The following is a 6000-nucleotide window of genomic DNA, read 5'->3' as shown; positions in this document are numbered from 1 at the left end:
TTTTGAGTAGTTATCCAATAAACTAGAATTAGACAAGAGACAAGAATTAGACAATTAGACCTATATTAAACAGCAAAAGCCACAAAATTGTACTTAGAGTACTCAACTACAATTAATGTAATTCAATTTAGTAACTGAATTAAAACAACTTAGTTTCATATACATTTTGGAACAATTCATGTAAGGATGGAGACTGGCAAGTAGTATAAACATCAACATCAATAATAGTGAACTTGAATTCTAAATGTAAACATTGTGATTGTAAAATATACTGTATATAAAATATACCTTACATTATAAACCAGTTTTGATAAGGTGCAAGCCAAATTACACCAAGGTCAAAGCATTTTAGTTCTCATGCACTTCATATTCTTAAAGTAATATCACTGATATACAAATAGCTATTTCACAATAGCGTCTTAATTCATTGATTAGTAATTGAGTTAAGAAACTTCTAAAATGTTTGCTTTCATTTTCGAAGAAACTTCAAGAGAAACAGTATAACGCTATCTACAATATGTGATAGAGCTCCTCATGTTTTGTGCATTTTAGCAGTTATTTCCAGTGCTCGATGTCTTGTGGGTGGCACAGTGATGGAGTGGTTAGTACTGAAGCCTCACATCGCTGGGGCCCTGGGTTTAATTCCTGGGGTGCTATTGTATATGCATGGAGTTTATATATTCTCCCTGTGTTTATGTAGGTTTCATCTGGGTGCTCTAATTTCCTCCCATGTCCAGAGACATGGGAATTCATTGCAAACAGTAATAATAATATGTGTTACCTGAAACACTATAAATGACAGCAGAAAGTGTGCTTGGTGATTTAGTAACATGTCTATTAAAAGCTGCCTTTCATTTTTATTTTTTCATTGCAGCATCATTAATCTACATAGGTATTATTTGTCAGTCATACTCAAATACAAACTTGTCCTGAAGATTTTCACAAAATTTGCTCATTAAATGTTTGGTTAATATTCTGGTAGGGCAGAGTTTTATATATTGGTGGTACAATTTTTTATATATGATCGCAATCCTTTTATATACAGTACAGTAATATGCAAAGAAATCTGTGTATACACTCATGCAGATTCATTGTGTTGGTGTTTTAACATTTTTCAAAAAACAAAGTACTGATAAGGGAGGCAAATGCTCAAATTGTGGGGATACAATTAGTGAAGTACCACATGAATCTGTATTTTTTACTGTGCTCTTCACCTCCTACTTTACGTAGATGATATACTGTAGATTTTGATCAAATCAGTATACTTGACAAATGTGCGATAATATCAAAATAGAATATTCAGCAAATTCTGTACAAACAGCATAAAGAAAGCACAAATAATTCATATTAAAAAAACATCCAAGACAAGGCAAATATTGCAAGATGATTACTTTTAACGCAGGGTAGTAAAGTGTGTACATGCAGGTAACAAGAACATAAACTACAGATAAAAGATGCTAAAACTAATATTTTGTACAATGTTGATCACCATATCACAAAAACAAATTGCTGCTCTTGAATTAGTTTAGAGAAATACAGCCACGTGTAATCTTGGTTTTGAATGAATGTCCTACACTGAAATGCTAAAAGAGCTGAATATTTTTAGTCTTTAGAACTTTTAGATAGAACATTTTCAGGTACTCTTGAAATCTTTTGTAATGTTTGTAATGTAATGCCTGTTTTTTTATTTCCAGTTAAAATATATTCTGTTATAAAGATCTATTGTGGTTTTAAACACACTGTTGATACTTCATATTTGTAAAACATAATATTTCAACAGCAACATTTCATTTTCTTTAAAACAAGTTTAACATTTCAATATGAGATAAAGTTATTTTATACAGTATTATTCAATAATAAACAATAAAAATGTAATATATTACACTGTACAGTCCAAAGTAGTTGTGTGTATTTTAGATAAGAAACAATCAAGTAAATTTTTCTTTATACAGTACTTTTAAAGGTTTATCTTCAGGCTGTTCCCAGAGTTCCTAGAGTCTTCCATCTAATGTTACTCTTCCCATACGCAATTTCACAGATGGATGGACTGTGGCAGAAAGAGGTGGACAGTTCTGACCTTAGGTCACATAGCAAGACAATTGTCCTCCCTTTAAAAAAATACAAAAATTCTATTGGCCCCACACTGGGAGGAGTCTAAGTAACTGCTATTTGCAAAGCATTGCAATGAAGACAGTTTCACCTCCAATGATCAAAACCTGATGAAGATCTGAAATATTTTTTCACTCTAATTTGTGATACAATTTTCAAAGATTCTGATTTCAACTAAATCAATCTTATCAGGCATTTCCGAGTTTTATAAATCAAATGTAATCTCTAAACTTTGTTTTTTTTTCAAAAAGTCTTATTTGATTATTCCTGCTGCCTATTTATTGGTGCTGTAGCTGTTAAATACAGTACATTTATCTTAGCTGATGAATGCTAAGAATGGCTATGCACCACAAAATGCACCAATATATTTTGTATTGATAAGACTAATTGTATTTCTGAAACACCTAAATCAAGAGTCCATCCCACTACCCACATTTAACCCCTCACAATGTGTGAGGCCCACTATGACATTCAAATAGCAAGGGCCCTGTAAGCAGCAGAGCAAACTGATTTATTGAAGCTGCATTTGCTAATTTAATTTGTAATCATTGTCTAGCTTTTAGTGGGCTTTTAGTTCACAGGTTTTAAGTTATGTGTGTAATTAAAATTTTTGTGACAAAAATATATTTTTTCAGCTTGAAGTGGGAATTTATATATTTTATTAATTTATTTTGCAATTATTAAAGAATTTGAAGGTAATAAATATAAACCTGTACTTCATACATTGCATTAATGTAATATAATCTAAATATAAATACATCCAATTAATTTGATTTCATTTTGCTATAAGGTCATTCAGTTAATTCTTTAACTATATTGCATCTCTAAATTGCCATTTATTTTGACCAAGAAAATCCTTGAAGTATTAATGTAACTCAAACGACAGTTATGGATAAAACTTTTCTATAATAAAGACACTTTGCTTTTAACAATTATATTGGTAAAGAAAACTTTGATTCACACCTGTACAAAAATGCCACAATTGCATTATAGTGTATATTGCAAAATAAGAATTATAGAATAAATTTGAATAAAACACATAATCTAGTTATTGAATAAAAACACACATACCAATAGAAACTACATGATAACTGAAAACATATAAGAAATGATAGTGTCACCTATTGGCATGCACAAATGACTCAGAAATCTGCCAATTTTGTTCGGTTTTTGAGTTTATTTCCAAGGAGATGAAGGACATGTCTGATAACGTCTCACTAATAAGTTTCTTCAATTGTAAAGGCTATATTGATTGATGTACATCAACAACCAAATGCATGTGTACACAACAAAAAGTAATTTACATGCTTACATGTATGTACATTTATTTTATGGCTGTATATAATTACAGCTATATAATAATAAATTTAAATTATAAAACTAAGAAATTAAAAGGTGAGCTGTGTGAATTAATCTTTAATGTAATATACTTTGAAAAAAGTAATATTGTATTTCAACATTCTGAATTTCTGTATGTCATAAATACATTCCATTTTTAAAGTGAATTTAGTGATTATGAAAGAAAAATATAAACACTAATTATAAACAACGGTAAAAAGGAGTTCAGAGGATATAAGACAGTCATTTTCACTTTAAGTGTATCAATGTCCATTTTAAACTGATTTAAATCACTTTATAGCACTTCCATTATAACATGCATTTGTCAATGGTGTAATGAACTAAAGCTGTTTAGTATTTTCAGTGTTATGTTTTAGGTTTTCTATTTTGAATATGGTTTTGATTACCGTATCTATAATTCAGATTTATATTTAAATGTCTCCAAAACATAATTATCTCATGCACTCAGTGTTAAATTTGTTTTGTCATTGAAAACAAAAACAGCAACTTTATAGCCATTTGAAAGGAAATTTAGCTTAAAGTTAAAAATTCATTGTAACATGAGTTATGAGTTGTAACTTGAGTATCATCTAGCCCTACTTCAGAAAAGATGACAGAAATTATGTAACTTTTTCACATGTAAATTACAAAATGCTGCAGTTTTAAATTTTTTAGCCTTTGATGCAACTTTTCAAAACACAATGTCTTGAATAATGTATTAGTAAATTAATATAGTTAACTGTAACTTTGAGTGGTGAAAAAGAATGTTACAACGAGCTAGCAGTATCTGATATTGCTTAATTCTTATTTTTAACTGGAATTACAAACGTTGTATATTTAAAATAGAGAAAAGACTTATGAGAAATATTTTAAATTACATTCAATGAAGCAGTCAAAGTGTAAGTTTTAAAAACTTATTTTTACAGCATTTCAAACTTTCAAAAAACTGTCCATCTTATTTTGAGTCTTCAGCCCCTCCTCCATCCCTCCACCACACCACACAAGATGTGCAGCCTGAGAATCAGCCTGAGAAATAAGGTCCAGTATTTTCCTTGAATACTTATATATAATGATTCCTGTAGAAAGTTAAAAATATATACCTTATAATCTTAATAATTTTAATTGTAACACCAGAATTAAATTAAGCAAAGTTCATTTTTATTAATATTATATAAGTTACTTGTATACCTAAAATTGATGTTTTAAATTCCAAGTACTATTATCTATACAAATAAATAGCACATTCAAATAACATACATTACAATGAATTCTTGCTTTGTTTTTCCAATAATGATAATAAGTTTTACTGTGACTGAGAACTGGCTTTGCTGCTTTATACCAATATTATAATTTTTGGTTCAAGTTGTGATAAGGAATCGTTAAATATTACCATAAAAAATGCATCGTTACATTTACAACACAGAAAAACGACTCGTTGTATTTTGTGCGTTTTTATTCGTTTCCAAACTTTTAGAACTACTAAAACCATTTACTATTATATTTTAAATCTGATACTAGATTAGCAGACATGTGGTGGATACATGTGGGAAGGGTATCGATTTTAACACTTCTTGTAATTCACGCAAACTACGGTTTAATGCGACTTAGAATTTACAGCGTTTCAAAAGAAATTATGTACTTTTACTGTTTAGTAATTACAAACCATTCGGGTGCTTTAAAGAAAATAAAAGATAACCTTGATCCCCAAGTGAGGACGACAGAATGGGCCGTGAAATGGGGCTTTTTACATTCTATCAACTCTTTTTTTGGATTGGTGGACTGGGGTTAAGATCGGAAGTAGTTTATTTATGCTAATGAAGGAGTTGAGGTTGTAGATATTTACGTTCAACGGGAGCCGCCCTTCATTCACCCACATGGTTACAACTGGGGTGCATTCGCGCCACTTTCACGGTTTTTTTTTAACTCTAAACAGATACTAAAGCAAAAGACTTAAGATTGTGCGAGAAATCTTTGTGATCCAGTTAAGCTATAAAGCGAGTTAAAGTTTAGGGTTTAGTTTCTTAAATCTGCCTGGAGCAGTGACAGTAAACGGTAAGTCTGTTTGCAAGTGAGTGAAGATGGTGGATTTCACTGGTGAGTGTCTTACTACGCGCATGTTATTGACAAGGGACCTGTTGTTAGCTGTTCCCTGAAATGGGAGAGTGCATAATGTACGTTTTTATTTGAAAAAGTTTGATAAGGCTCTTTTTAGACGTTTATTTTTTGGCGATCGTTTTTAAATAAACAGTTTAGCAATAAAAACAATGTAGTACAGAGGCGCATGGCAGCCCTATCCTCCATAGTTATTAGAATGAGGGAGATTTGAAAAGCGTGCTGCTGCTGCCGTTTCTCTGCAGTGTCCCTCTGAACTCTGCCGGTCGAAACGTAAGCTCTAATTTTTCGTACAAATAAATTGGGAATGAGATGATATCGGGAAAGCAGCGGGAATTTTCGTAACTTGGCTGAAAAAAGTTAGTTTTCTTCGGTCTGCTCTATGTGCAGTGGTGTGTGAGTTAAAGTGCCTCCAGAACAAAGCAGCAGCACATGGGGCAG

General features: G+C 31.2%; 1 protein-coding gene across 1 annotated transcript in view; it reads left to right on the top strand.

The window, feature by feature from the left end:
• Positions 1-5313: 5313 nt before the first annotated feature.
• The window catches only part of gpc5a (glypican 5a), a 320984-nt gene continuing 320297 nt past the window's right edge, over positions 5314-6000 (top strand). Inside the window, exon 1 of the mRNA XM_069178958.1 lies at positions 5314-5499. The gene's annotated coding sequence lies outside the window, so the exon portion shown is untranslated. The remainder of the gene's footprint in view (positions 5500-6000) is intronic.

This window comes from Lepisosteus oculatus, chromosome 15 (genome assembly GCF_040954835.1).
Source record: "Lepisosteus oculatus isolate fLepOcu1 chromosome 15, fLepOcu1.hap2, whole genome shotgun sequence".
In the NCBI taxonomy this organism is placed as follows: domain Eukaryota; kingdom Metazoa; phylum Chordata; class Actinopteri; order Semionotiformes; family Lepisosteidae; genus Lepisosteus; species Lepisosteus oculatus.
Note: the sequence above shows the minus strand (reverse complement) of the source record. Positions and strands in the feature narration are given on the sequence as shown.